The sequence below is a fragment of the Mobula birostris genome, chromosome 1 (assembly GCF_030028105.1).
Source record: "Mobula birostris isolate sMobBir1 chromosome 1, sMobBir1.hap1, whole genome shotgun sequence".
NCBI lineage: Eukaryota > Metazoa > Chordata > Chondrichthyes > Myliobatiformes > Myliobatidae > Mobula > Mobula birostris.
The window spans coordinates 210,530,183-210,537,647 of NC_092370.1; the positions used below are offsets into that span (position 1 = coordinate 210,530,183).

A 7,465-nucleotide genomic window follows, 5' to 3' on the forward strand; every position below is an offset into this window, starting at 1 on the left:
CTAAGTTCCTAGTTGTTAATATATTGGATAAGCTGCCCTGGGCCCAGTACTGTATATAGATGCATTCACAAGGAAAGTGTCCAGGTTTGGTTTATCATCGAACATTTTTAAAAACTTCTACAGGTGTACTGTTGAAAGTATCCAGACTTGTTGCATTATGGTCTGGGATGGCAATTCAAACATGCAAGAATGTAAGAAGCTGCAGAGAGTAGTGGACTCTGGCAAATACATTACGGGCACAACCCTCCCCTCAGTAGGAGGCCCTGCCTCAAGAAGGCACCATCTATCATCAAGGAGCCCCATCATCTGGGCCATGCCATTTTTTTGCAGCAATCAATGGATAGGAGGTGCAGAAGCCTGAAGTCCCACACACCAGGTTCAAGAGCAGCCTCTTCCCTTCAATCATTTGGTCCTTGAACCAACTGGCACATCCCTAATCACTCCAGTTTAGCAGCAGTATGAACATTTTGACCACTTGGCACAACATTTTTTGTTCTAATTGTGTTTTATTTTCTAAAGTGTGTGTAGTTTGTTATCCTTCTAAATGATCCTTACATGATGCTATGTGTCTGTGCTGCTGCCCAAGTACATACATGTAACTCTGAATATTTTTTACACCACGCCATCAGTTGGAAAAGATTGAATAAATGTAAAATGCTTTTCTGCTCAAAGTGCAAGTTACCTTCCACCTATTAAATAACACAAGCCTAAAAGAAATATCCATTGCATTGTGCTTTGTTCCCATTTTACCTTAACAAAATAATGTTATAATGGCACTTGAAATTGCCGTTCTCTATGTTGAGCAGCTCCCTAAATCTCACAACAGTGTCATTTTCTTGTGTGGGAGGAAGCTGAGAACAGAGAATAACTGTAAAAGGCAAGTGCCTCTTGTGAAACGGTATAAGCATGTTAGGTGTCATGGAAACCGAACTGTGGTGGAAGCTTTACATTTAGCTGATTGAAGTGCCTTTTATCACTCCAGATAATATAACAGTCAATATAAAGGTGGTATGACTTTATCAGACATTATCTTGGGAAAAGGCACTTGCAGAAGTGAAGTACTGGGTTTCATAGAGTCATACAGATATACGGGGGAGGGCTGGGGGGGGTGATTGATAAGTTCGTGGCCTAAGGTAAAAGAAGATGAGTTATTAACTTCAAACTTTCTGCATTTTCACTCAAAGAGTTCAACTGCACATGCATTTAACAAGAGCTGTGTAACTCATCTCCTTCTACCTAAGGCCACAAACTTATTAATCACCCCTGCTGTGGACCACCTGGAGGTCCAAGACACTCTCGTTACATGCACGTGCAGTTCAACTAGTTTGAAGTTAATAACTCATCTCCTTCTACCTTAGGCCACCAACTTATCAATCACCCCTGCTGTGGACCACTTCTACAAAGAAGGGATCTGTATGCTTCACGACCGCTGGACTAAGTGTGTACATGTAGGAGGGGACTATGTTGAAAAATAAATGTGCTAGGTTTTCTAAAATGGACTCCTTCTACCTTAGGTCACAACCTTATCAATCACCCCTCGTACAACAAGAAAGCGGACTTAGAAACAGAAGCAGGCTTATTGTCACTGACGCATACAGTATATCATGAAATGTGTTGTTTTGTGCCTACAGTACAGTGCAAGACATTAACGTTACAAGTTTACAAATTAAAAAGTGCAAACGATAAATAAGGAGGTAATGTTCATGGGTGCACACACTGCTCAGAAAGGGAGAAGCTGTTCGTAAAGCACTGACTGCTGCTCTTCAGCCTCCTGTTTTTCCTCCTGATGGTTGTAATATGGAAAAAGCACGTCCTAAATGGTGAGGGATTTTTTTAATGATGGAGCCACCTACTTGAAGCACCAGCTCTTGAAGTTGTTCTTCGTGGTGGGGAGAGTTGTATGCATGATGGAGATGGCTGAACCTACAACCCTCTGCAGCCTCTTGCGATCCTTCCTCCCACCATAGCTGACTATCCACCATCCACTTACCCCTACTCCAGTTTCCTCCCCCAAACAATAACTGCCTCCTCTCATTTCTGATTGTTCCATTATTTGTCTGTCTTATAACAGGAATGCTGTGGCTTCATTCTCCACTTTGAAATGACAATCTTTATTGCTGAAACATTGCCGAGGATTTCAGCTCATTCTTTATGCCAAGAGTTCAGTTTTCCTGCATTCACACTTAGCTCTCTTAAAGTTACAACTCACGTTCTCAGTATTTATTTATCTATTTTTGTATTTGCACAACGTGTCCTTTGCACATTGATTGTCAGCCTTTGTTTGAACATAACATAGAGAACATAGAAATTTACAGCACATTACAGGCCCTTCGGCCCACAATGCTGTGCCAACCATGTTTCGGTGTAGTTTTTCATTGATTCCATTGCATTTCTTCGTTCTACTGTGAATACCTGCAAGAAAATTAATGTTAACACATGCGCACTTTGATAATAAATTTATTTTGAACTTTGAATTTACCCAAGAATGTTATTTGTAATTGAGCAGACTTGCCACATTTTGTAGAGTTTCCCTCTATTTATAACAGGGGTTCTCAACATTTTATTATGTCATGGACCAAAACCATTAAGCAAGAGGTCTGTGGACCCCGGGTTGGGAACCCCTGATCTAGACAGAGACTGACGTATTATATCATGAGCTGTACTGCTGAGATCGTAACATTAATAATGGATAGATGTTCAGCGGCTGGAGCATTCAGGAACATCTTCAACCCCTCACTGCTTTTCTCACCTGCTTCAAACGGGCACCAGTCATATCAGTGGCTAAGAAAAGCAGGGTGAGCTACCTCAAAGAGTATTGCCCAATAGCACTCACATCCGCTGCAATAACATGGTTGGTCATGGTCGTAATTAACGGCCTGAGCAAGGACCCAGACCTGCTGCAGTTCACCTACCGTCACAAAAGGTCTACAGCAGACACAATCGCACCAGCTTTTCACTCTGCTTTTGAGCACCTGAAATTTTTCTCAACTGCTGCTGCTAAGTTAACAATTTTCATGACACATGCCGGTGGTAATAAACCTGATTCTGATTCTGATCTGCTCCTCACTGACAATCAACACAAGTGAACCTTGGCCCACTATTCTACTCTCTCTACGTTCATGACTGAGTGATTAGGCATAGCTCAAATGCCATCTATAAATTTGCCAATGGTACCACTGTTGTGGGTAGAATCTCAGATGGCAACAAGCAGGCATGCAGGTATAAGATAGTTGGCAGGTTGAGTGATGTCACGACAACAACCTGGCACTCCACTAGACTGAATTCAGGCAGTTAAACCCTGGATGTATTATGCTGAAGTACTCTTCAGGATGAATTGATGACATTCACATCTCTCGAGCTGGGAAGAGCTGAAATAACGCTCCACTTCATTCCAGTGATTGGCTTGTCCCCTAATCAGTTGGATATCTATTGCAGCCTCCAGAAATTGATAGTGAACTTCAGGAAGGGGAAGCCAAGAGAACAGACACCCCTCCTCATCCATCACTAAGAACTCTCACCAGCCGAAATGTCATATCATTCTGACCATCAAGACGGAGGTACAGGAGCTTGAAGGCCCATACTTATTAAACCAGAAACAGTTTCTTCCCTCTGCATTTCTGAATGCACCATGAACCCTATCTCATTATTACTTTTTGGGGGGGGCACTATTTATTCATTTCTGTAATTTATAGCAATTTTTTGTCTTTGCACTGTACTGCTGCAGCAAAACAACAAATGTCATGCTTTACAAGTCAGTGATAATAAATCTAATTCTAATTCTGGATGCAATAACCATTTTATGACTTGTTAACAGTTTGTTTTATTGAGCATCTATTAGTAGCTCTTAGAATATATTTAGCCAACAGAATTGTTGTATGTTTTTTCCTATACAGTAAACATACATTTATTATCAAAGTATGTATACAAAACACAACTCTGAGATTTGTCCTATCACAAGCAATCATAATTTTAAAAAAAATAACATGGTTTGGTTAATTGGCTAAGGGCCACACCTTCAGGAAGATGTGATTTACAAACATCAACTTGCTATATAAGACATAGGGACTTGTTTAAAACAACTTTTAAAAATTGATGACATTCACATCTCTTGAGCTGCAGAGAGCTGGAATGCTACAAATTAAAGAAAGAAAATAAGTTTATTCCTCAAGCGGGGTTAACCCTAGAAATATGTGCTGTCTGTTTTATCCACAGTCTGACTACTTACAGGCTATCCTTTGAGTTGGAACAACGTCTCCAATCAAGTTCAGAAATTCAAAATTGTTTAATGTCATTTCCAGTACACAAGTGTAAAGGAGAATGAAATAATTGTTACTGCAGAACTGCTGCAGTACAAAAACACAATTAAATATAAATACATAACTTGTATACATAGATTATGTGTCTATAAAGTTTTGCTGGACACAAGGTGACTGACTGGAAATGATAAAGTCATGGTGGTGGGAGATGTGGAGGGTGGGTTAGTGGGTGGAGGTGTTAATCAGCCTTACTGCTGGGAGAAAGTAATTGTTTTTGAGTCTGGTGGTCCTGGCATGGATGCTATGTAGTTTCGTCGCTGATGGGAGGAGGGCAAACAGTCCATGAGCAGGGGTGGGTGGGTGGGATCCTTCAAACTGTTACTGGCCCTATTCTGGCACTTTTTTGTATACATGTCCTTGATGGTGGGTAGACTAGTGCTGGTGATGTGTTGGGCAGTTTTGACTACCTCCTCCACCACGACAACCCTTCAGTGAAAATTAATAGTGCCTAACGAATTTAGGAGGGAGTTAGAGGGAGTTATATATAAGAGGGAGTTAGATATGGCCCTTATGGCTAACGGGATCAGGAGGTATGAAGAGAAGGCAGGTACAGGGTTCTGAGTTGGATGATCAGCCATGATCGTACTGAATGGCAGTGCAGGCTCGAAGGGCCGAATGGCCTACTCCTGCACCTATTTTCTATGTTTCTATTACTGAATAAAGGGGACAGTAACAAAGACTCAGAATCAAGTTTAATATCACCAGCATATGTCGTAAAATTCGTTAACTTAGCGGCAGCAGCACAATGCAATAGATGATAAAATACAGAAAAATTAAAAAATGAATTACAGCAAGTATATATGTATACTAAATAGTTAAATTAAATATAGTAGTGCAAAACCAGAAATAATAAAGAAAAGTGAGGTAGTGTTCACGGGTTCAATCTCCATTTTAAAAAATCACATGGCAGAGGAGAAGAAGCTGTTCCTGAATTGCAGAGTGTGTGACTTCAGGCTTCCTGACGGTAACAATGAGGAGAGGGCAGCCCTGGGTAAAGGACTTCCTTAGTAATGGACACCACTTTTCTGAGGCACCGCTCTTTGAAGAAGTCTTGGATACTACAGAGGCTAGTACCCACGATGGAGCTGACTAATTTTACAAGAGAGGGTTTGCATAAATCAATTGTCAAAAGCATGATTCTTTTACATTATGAAAAGAGAAGTTAGAAAAGGAAAGCAACTGGGAGAAATTTTATAGAGAAACTATAAGCAGGTCCAATCAACATGTAGAGATGGCGGGGGGGGGGGGCACAGCAGCACTGTGGTGAGCTGTTTTCATAACCAAGATTAGAACTATTTACACATAAATTGGATTTCCAGTTAATTAATAGTTGAAAGCCAGGCAAGATTATAAGATAGTACAAAGGTTGCACCAAAGCATGTTAATTCATTATAATTTGTCACACTTACCATCTAATCCTATTATCATACAATTCTTCTGATTTTTTTAATAATCTGTTATTATATTAGTAGCAATGTTACACAGATTCATCAGTTTTGTGGGGTTCTGCATTATGCTGCTCTGGAATCTCGATTAGCTTCTCCCTGCCCAGTCTGGGTCAGGGCCAGGCACAGAAGTCATAACAGGAATGATAATGTACAGATTCAGTTTTACCCCAGTCAAATGGGTAGTTTGTAAAATCACATGGGACAGAGTGATTCTGCAAATAGGCTTCCACAACTCCAACAAAGGATGGGGGTGGGGGGGGTGCATCAGATAGTCACCTGAGTAGGTGACACGTCATTCACTGGAATGAAATGTAGTGGCTTTCCTGCTCTTGTGAATGTCCTCAATCTATCTACAAGAGTAATTCAGCATATGTGCTGCCCCAATTCAGTCTAGTGGAGCCACCGTTATATCCAGCAAGTCTGGACCATTTTGTAGAATCCTTCTTTTGATGATGTCTCGCTCATTAACATTTTTATGAATGCTGATAAAGAAACACATTTTAATTTAAAAGAAATTGTGAATCTATCCAAGATTTTAATCAACTTATAGAGTTAGTTAAATCGCACAAAATGAAATAGAAAGACGAACTGTTACTGTAGCATCAGAATATTCCAATCAGTTGTCCACGGAATGAAGTTGCTTCGTCAAGAGCACCCACTTTTTGTCAATTTACCTTCACCTCCAGGAAACTCCATTGGTTCTTCTGGTAAAAAAAAATAGATAAATGTGAAAGTTCTATATCAACGATGTACGTTGCACAACATTCGAAGCATTTCAGACTAATTTAAGATACCGATCCCTTACACATCCATTTTCCTAGAAAGCAAAGCAAAGTAAATGCAAATACTTCTCATATTAGGTAAACTTTGCATTTCCTTTTATCCAAGCACGCTGATTTTTCCGGCTTTGTTGGAAATGTGTACCTTCGAAACACGTCAGCTTAAATATATATAAAACTCGCCAATTCAGAATTCACCGGAACAGAGTCTCCGAGAGTTCGGGTTTCCGTTAGGTTAAGCCTTTCGAGGTCGAGTCCGTAGTGGAGGAACAGTCAAGAATCTCGGCAGATACAGAGATTTCGACTGGAATTTTCTTGGAAACGCAGCCTAATAAGGAAATTTACTCTGAAATTGTATTCGTACTCAGATAACCCGGATTAAGTGGAAATGGTGGCGGTAATGGCACATTTAGTTAAATTAGTACTTTATTGTTTTATTTACTTCAGGAAGGAGAATTCAAAGTGGTGTAATTGAGTGATATTTTTAAGATACATGAGCTAAAACTTCTGGGGAAAAAGTTTTGTCATGATCCATCGTTCGTTGTGTATTTCTTTGTTTTAACAGTTTGTAGGCGTTTCAAATTTTAAAGTATTGTGTTCTTTGGGAGTAGATTCTCAAATACTGTATTTGGAATTTACCGCAATACTGATCTGAAACGCAGCTGTTCAATGAGTGAGTGAGTGAGTGAGTGTGTGAGTGAGTGTGTGAGTGTGTGAGTGAGTGTGTGAGTGAGTGAGCGAGCGAGTGAGTGAGCGAGCGAGCGAGCGAGTGAGTGAGTGTGTGAGTGTGTGAGTGAGTGAGTGAGTGAGTGAGTGAGCGAGTGTGTGAGCGAGTGTGTGAGTGTGTGAGCGAGTGAGTGAGTGAGTGAGTGTGCGAGCGAGCGAGCGAGTGTGCGAGCGAGCGAGCGAGTGAGTGTGTGTG

At 40.6% G+C, this 7,465-nt stretch overlaps 1 long non-coding RNA gene across 3 annotated transcripts in view; it reads right to left on the bottom strand.

Moving 5' to 3' along the window:
• The window catches only part of LOC140212221 (uncharacterized), a 45,072-nt gene extending 38,217 nt beyond the window's left edge, over positions 1-6,855 (bottom strand). For all 3 annotated transcript variants that reach the window (XR_011889686.1, XR_011889675.1, XR_011889694.1), the window contains exons 1-2: positions 6,689-6,855; positions 6,354-6,468 (exon numbers count right to left, since the gene is read on the bottom strand). This is a non-coding gene — a long non-coding RNA (uncharacterized lncRNA). The remainder of the gene's footprint in view (positions 1-6,353; positions 6,469-6,688) is intronic.
• Positions 6,856-7,465: the final 610 nt, after the last annotated feature.